The sequence below is a fragment of the Dendrobium catenatum genome, unplaced genomic scaffold (assembly GCF_001605985.2).
Source record: "Dendrobium catenatum unplaced genomic scaffold, ASM160598v2 fragScaff_scaffold_1687, whole genome shotgun sequence".
NCBI lineage: Eukaryota > Viridiplantae > Streptophyta > Magnoliopsida > Asparagales > Orchidaceae > Dendrobium > Dendrobium catenatum.
The window spans coordinates 127263-134892 of record NW_021320149.1 but is presented as its reverse complement, the minus strand read 5'-3'; positions in this window follow the sequence as shown (position 1 = coordinate 134892).

Below are 7630 nucleotides of genomic sequence, written 5' to 3'. Positions count from 1 at the left end.
GTTTATAAGCTTATCATCTAAAGCGGCGTATTTTACGCTGGAAAAATCTGGCGTATTTATCGTCAGATTAGACGCCGGTCATTTTAAACACAATGAAACATTAACATCGTAAAATACATTAGAACATCTTCAGACATTTTATACGCCGTAAATTCTGCCGATGAAAGCCCTATTTCCGAATCCAAGCCTATCTGGCTATTCATTTCCTTCCGCCTTTTTGTTTGAAGTCTCTGCTCGGCTTCGTCGCCCCAGCGTCACCCCACCATAGATCATCACTGTCAAGGCTTCTGGACTTCCATGAGAGGTCGTTGACGATCACCACCTCCATTGTCGACGATCACTGCCTCCGTCGCTAGCACAGTACGCTATTTGATAGATAAGGAGATGACAATTGTCACATTGTCTATCTTGCTTAACTATGATGAAGTTGAGCCGTATCTCGAGTAAGTATGAATTAGTTTATTCATATATTTATTATTCTTAACTTTATTCTAAACTCAAAATTTTATAGGAGATTTATTGATAGTTTAAGTACATCAGAACAAGGAGAAGTCCAGAAGATAGTAGAGAAAGAATTCACTGCTTGGTTTAAAAATATGGTATATTTTGAATAATTTGCCTTAATTAGTTAGTACTGCATGCAATAAATATGCTAATAATATAATCTTATTCATTTAAAGGTTCACACTGAAGATAATGATTCACAGTATCAAGGGCTACTTGACCTAGCTTGGGGACCAAATAGATTAATTAAATGTTATCAAATATTTTTGATTAATGGTTATAAATTCCAAACAAAGAATTGATATGAAGGTAGGAAGACAGAAAATTTTGGTGTATGTGTAAGAGGGAACACCCATATAGGGAATGATTCTGAATACTAAGGAGTATTACAAAAAATATTAGAGGTGGAATATCCCGGTCACAGGAGTATTATGTATCTCTTCGATTGTGAATGATTTGATCCAATACAAAATAGAGGCACAATAGTACATTAAATTTATGGTATAATAGAAGTAAAGCGGGGTAGGAGATATGCAAAGTTTGACCCATTCATCATTGTTAGTTAGGCAAGCTAAGTCTATTATACTAACCATCCAAGCAGATTACGAGGCAAATATGATTTACTTATAGTTATGAAGACAAAACCAATGGGAGTAATTAAAAAAACTACTTCAATACCATCATCACATCAAGAAGAGTTTATGTCAAATTTAAAAACTCTTCCAATCAATGTGGATTAACAAATTCAAATTAATGAGAGTGAGTTACAATTAAAGGAGGTAGATTTAATCATAGAGGAAAATCATGAGGAATTTAATAGTGCTAAAAATGTATCATCATATGAAAGTGAATCAACAAATGATGAGTTATCATAAGGTAAATTTCATTTTATTGTTATTGCACTGCATTTTATTTTATTATTATTGTTACATTATTTTATATTATATTTTTATTATAACTCATGTTTCTAATATTTCTTATTTTTTCTGTGCAGATGGCTTCAGGTGAAGAGCCTAACAAAGGATTGATCAAAAATATTTTTAATAGACACAGCAAGAAGATCACTACAGTTGGACCATCTAGGCCAGTAAGTACTGAGGGGACCACTTCGTCTTAGCCTGCCACACATACTCAGTCTACCACTTAACCTACCACTCAGCCTACCACTTCGTTTCAGCCTACCACTCAGCCTTTACCCACTCCTGGAGCTAGTAGTCCACAGTTTTACTCACAAGACTGTTAAGAAAGTTGCTACTTAGCTTTTGCATGCTTTATATTCTTGCAACTTGTTATTTTGATGATTCTAAATATTATTGCATTGATTATTTAATATCTCCTAACACATTTTGTAAGCATTATTTTTTGTTCTTGTGTGTATTAACATTTTAGAGAAATCATACTCCAGATTGGTGAAGACTTCAAATAAAAATCTGACTATATTATTTTGTAATTTGGAGTCTGTATTTTGTTCACTTTGAGTCAGAATGAGTGTGATTGTAATTGCATAACTTAGCACACACACACACCAGAGGAGATCTTTAAAAGTCAAATTTCTTATACTGATCGTACGGGATGAATCATGTTCGTACGGGATGATCAGGTCAGTTATACCCCTCAGAGAGTAATGGAATGAACAGAAAAGTAAAAAAAATAATTTCTAAGTCCTGATCATCCAGACGAATTTACCAAGTTCTTCCCTAGACGATGTCATCTGATTTCTCACTTTAAACTATTTGTCCATACGAAGTGTACCATTCATCCCTGAACGATATCCTCTGATTTCTCACTTTAAAATGTTCGTCTAGATGAAGTGTACCATTCGTCCCTAGATGATGTTCTCTGATTTCTCACTGTGCATTGTTCATCTATATGAACTTATACATTCATCCCAGGACGATGTCCTCTGGACTCATGCTTCATACTGTTCGTCCAGACAAACTTATACATTCATTACATGACGATGTTCTCTGGACTCATGCTTCATACTAATCGTACTGAACAAACTATATTCGTACGGGACGATGATCGAGTACGAAGTCATTCGTACCAATGAACATTAGGCTCGTACGCAAAAGTTTTTACACTGTTTGTACGTATGAATTTCGATTGCACGGGACGATTGAGTACGTTCAGAATTAAAATTTTGCAGTTTATTGGATGGTTTTTCGTGTCTTTCATATAAAAGGTCAAAATAAGATTGTCTTAATTTTTTTTTTTCAACTGGTCTTCGTGCAAAGTAAAGGCAAACTAAAGAAGAGAGTGTAAGAGCGTGTTTGAAAAAGATTTCTTGCTACTAAAACATGAATGATTCACTTGGAACTCAAAGGTAAGAATCTTTATTTGACATTTGTGATTACTTCACTCTTTTCTCTTGTCCTTCTAGATTTCTCTTAAGAAGATATTTTAAGGAGATCCGGTTCTCTGCCCACACTTAGAGAGTGTGAAAGGACGAAGGGTTCTCTGCCCACACTTGGAGAGTGTGAAAGGAAGAAGGGTTCTCTGCCTACACTTGAAAAGTGTGAAGAGCCGATGGTTCTCTGTCGCACCGGGTAGTGGTAGAAGAGAGTTTTTATGAACGCTTCTCGGCCTTGCTGTGGGGGCAAAAGGAGAGACACTAGTGGTATTAGTGCAATACTCGGAGGGTGCTTCTGGGGAGTGGATGTAGGTCGTGTTTGACCGAACCACTATAAATCTTGTATCTTTTTATTTTTCGCTTTCTTTTCACTTTATTGCTCTAGTGTTAATCTGTGGTTGAAAAATCTTTTTTAAAAATTATCATTAAAAATTTTATTATTTTTAAAATATAAAGAGGGATTTTTTTTTTAAATAACCAATTCACCCCCCCTCTTGGTTAGCTACTGGGACATAAGCCTAGGTCTAACAACCTAATTTATATTTAGCAAGTTTCAATATAGACCCCCGATTTCCTTCACCATATCCCACACAGAGTACTCATTTTCACCCTTACTACCCACCCCCACCTTATGGTGCCCCTCCTACTTATCCATATCCACCATATATTCCACCATACTATCCCCCATCACCCCCTCAACCTATTACAGGTTGACCTTTGATACCAACTGTAACAGAGCAGGTGACAGATGGTCGAATGTTGATAGCACCAGATGGTAGCACGTGCGTATATTCTCTTTTACTTAAGCTAATGAACATATTTATTTTATATTATATGTTTTTCTCACATAACATTATTTTTATAGGTTCTACCCGTCAAAACAACCGACTTATAAAATATGGGACATTATATGGCATGTTTGACACTCCTTATGTTTCTTGGAAGAAAGTCTTGAAAGAAGTACAGGAAATGTGGTTTAGAGAGTTTGAGATATTTTTAGGTAATATTTTTATGTTATGTCTAAATAAATGGTTTATTCTTTTTTACTTAAGCTAACAAATATATATATTATATATTGTATGTTTTTGAATGCAGAAAGATTTTTGTTGGCTGCTCCAGCAGAATGATAAAATTAAAAAGAATTTTGAAAAGCGTGGGTCCACTTGGATGCGCGATATATTCACAGACATTAGAAAGACTAGTGAGCAGCCATTGTGGATTGGAGAGACTATATAGGCTGAGTTGAACACTGGTTGAGGCAGCACAGAGTATAACAAGAGGAGGGATCAAAATTGACAGAACAGAGCTTCTGATATTGGAGGCTTGGGTAGTTTGCTTCATACTAGCGGCTCAATTCCATATACTAAGCACAGTCAAAGTTTAGTAATGAATTTTAAAAGTATTTTAAATTTTTTCTTTAATATAAACATTAATAAAATTCTATTACAAGAAGATATGCTGTGTAGAGATCCAACTCCTGTGAAATTGCATAGTCACACTCATAAGCGACATGAGGATCAACAATGAGTTTATGAGTGAGCAAGAAAAGCTCATGTAAGTATATGTGTTTAATAATTTTTATTTTAGTATCAGTTATATATACATTCTACTTTCAGGTGAGGAGTATACACGGCTTCGAGAGAGTCAGCCCGCAGCAGGTGAGTGTTCTTCTGACGGCTCTGTGGAGTATTCTGAGTACCGCATCTGGTCCCATGAGGAATGCAACATGCATGGCAGGGTTTATGGTTTAGGTTCACAAGCCCAAGCATACGAGGGGATGACCTCTATTGGATCCAGCTTCGCAGCCAGTTCACATGAGTCCTTATATAGTCAACAAATAACTGCCCTTCAAGTAGAACTTGAACAAGTAAGGAAATCAAAAGCTGATTGGCAAGTTCAATTGCAAGCACATATATAAATACAGATGCAGGAGCAACACAACCAATTGTTGGATAAAATGTGCAAAATGAGGGAGCAGTTGAGTGGAAAAGATGTAGCTCCAACTGAGGATGAGTCCATGGATTCATAGTAGTTTAGTTTTTTCAATGTTATATGAACTTGTATAAGTTTTTGAATATTTGGTGTTAATGAACAATTTTTAATATTTATGTTTATGTTTTAAAGTATTTGTTGAAGTTCTTGAAATATGTGATGTGTAGATCTGTGTTGTGGAATAATTATCTGTATATATTTGTAGGTGTGGAAATCTGATTGTTGCCTAGGAAGATAATTTTTTTTGTTTCAGCTACAGGTTTCAGACGAAAAATACGTCGGTAGTTTGCTGGAAATGACGATACAAAAAATTATTTGATTTGTTCTGGCGTCTTATATACGCCGGTATTTCCGGTGAATAATGTGATGGTTATAATTTGATGTTTTAGTTTCGGCGTACGTTGCGACGTTTATTCCGCCGATATTTTCAGTGTATTTTTAAGCCACAAATGTCGGCGTATTTAACGCCGGAATAACCTAACGGAAAACAACGTAATTGTTACTCATTTTTTTCGTCGGTAATGCACTGGAGAGTACGCCGGCACAATTTTCGGTGTAGTATTTACATCAAAAATATTTTTTCGATGTGTGCCAAACTGGCGCATGAAATTCCACCAGAAATATAATGAAAATGTTAACTTTCTGACGTTTTTTCCATGTTATCGGCGGATTACATCCGCCGGTATTCACGGGTTTTCCTGTAGTGCTCGTTTATCATACGAGCTCGATTGTAAGCTCAAGCTCAAAGCTCTATAAGCTCGACTCGCGAGCTCGTTAACGAGTTGAGTTCAAGCCAGCTCGGCTCACTTACACCCTTAGATCGAATCCACCTCAGATTGATGATCCAGTAATTGTGATATAATAATATAGTGTATTTCTTGAATCAATGATAAAATAATATATTTCAGAATTTATTTCGGGTCGTCATTATGATCCTGCTTGAAAAGGAAGATAAAAATAGTAACATGTATACAAAATCTTATAATATCAAAGAAGATAATACAAAGGTTTCATGATATAAACTATAGATATGAGGGCTACATAATAGTTAATTTAGAATGTATATAAGTTATATAATAAGTAGTTTTAATAGTAGCTACTAATAACATTTGTGAATGTCAGCAATTATGTTGATATGAAGCTTTGAGATTCTTTTAAGTCGTATAACTTACTTCATTTTTAGCCCAAGGTCTAGACATTCGAAGGTTTTCCACAGGGGTAGTCGTTTGAGTGACGTCTTTATTTTAGAGGTAATAAACCGGTATGGTTAAGCTTGTCTAAGATAACAACACTGTGTCACTTGCTAATTTTCTTGTACTTTGCCAATCCAAGTCGGAGAGGAATTTTATCTTTAGATACGACACTAATGTGATAACCCCAATAATTGACTACAAATCTCTCCCAAAGATAACATTTTATATTGATTATGACTTAACTAAAATGAATTGAACTAAGTGAGGGGTCTACTATAGGAACTTCCCAAGCGTGACAATAAGAATAATTTGTAAAACCCTTTAAGTAAAAGAAGCTAAATTATTAAATATTGAAGCATCTTTTGGTGTAATGATTATAATTTCATTAAGAAACTCCATAGTTAAGCGTGTTCATATTAGAGAAATCCTAGGATGGGTGATCTCCTATGAAGTTATACCAACAAGATAAAAATGTGAGGCCCTTAAGCCAAAACAAACAATTTTTCAATAGTTAAGAGTTTGAGCTGTTACAAATGATATCAAAATAATACATCAATTGAAAGATGGGTACTAAGTTTCATACATTATAAAATATTATGTCATGAGAGCCAGCTCTTGAACCCTATATGGGACAAGGCGCTATATTACGGGAGTCACCACTTAAACTTGTAAAGGTCACCTTTAAAATCCTATCTGCCTGGTGAATAATTCTAGGATACTGACAAGGATGTCAGTCACTTAAGTGGGAGAGATTATAAAATCTCTTAAATAAAAGAAACTAAACTCTTAAATCTTGAGGCACCTTTTGGTGTAATGGTTAGAATTTTATTAAGAATCTTTGTAGTTAAGGTGCTCAACCCAAAGAAATCCTAGGATGAGTGACCTTATGGGAAGATAAAATAATGATGTCCGTAGGCCAAAGTGGTAATATCTTTATAATTAAGAGTTTGAATTGTTATATAATTATCCCCTCAGCTCGGACTGGTTTATTGTCAACTTTATACAATAACCCTGCAGCAGGTTGAAGTGTCTTTATGACTAGAATAAGAAAGGTTAAGTAGAATAAAACATCCATCGAGCTCTCATTATCAATTAAATTTATTCAAATATTATAACATGGATCTCCAACACCAACATTGATGACAAGCGGGTCTTGGTGCAGAGTATGAATCCCCTCCTAGTTAGAATTATTAAATATAATGGAGTGATTAACTTGTGCTTTTTTTAATTTCTATTTTTTAAGGATGGTGAGGAAAACTTGATAAGACATCAAGGGTCCTCCAACAATGGTTCAATTTCATCAATCATTTGATGGTTAGCTTGTTGTTATCTTTGTTATTGTTAATTATGTCCCTAGTGAGATTGGCTTCATTTCGACCTTGTGGGTTTTGAGTAAATTGGCGGAGATGTCATTGTTGAATTAACCTTTCAATTTCTTTCATCAATTATTTGTAAGCTTCAATAGTATGTCCTCAATTTTAGTAAAATGATAATAATAATCTTGCCAGTATTTGACTTCTTCAGATTGGGTCATTTAACATTCTTTTCATTTTGTATAGTCATGAGAATATTAATATGCAATGTGTTC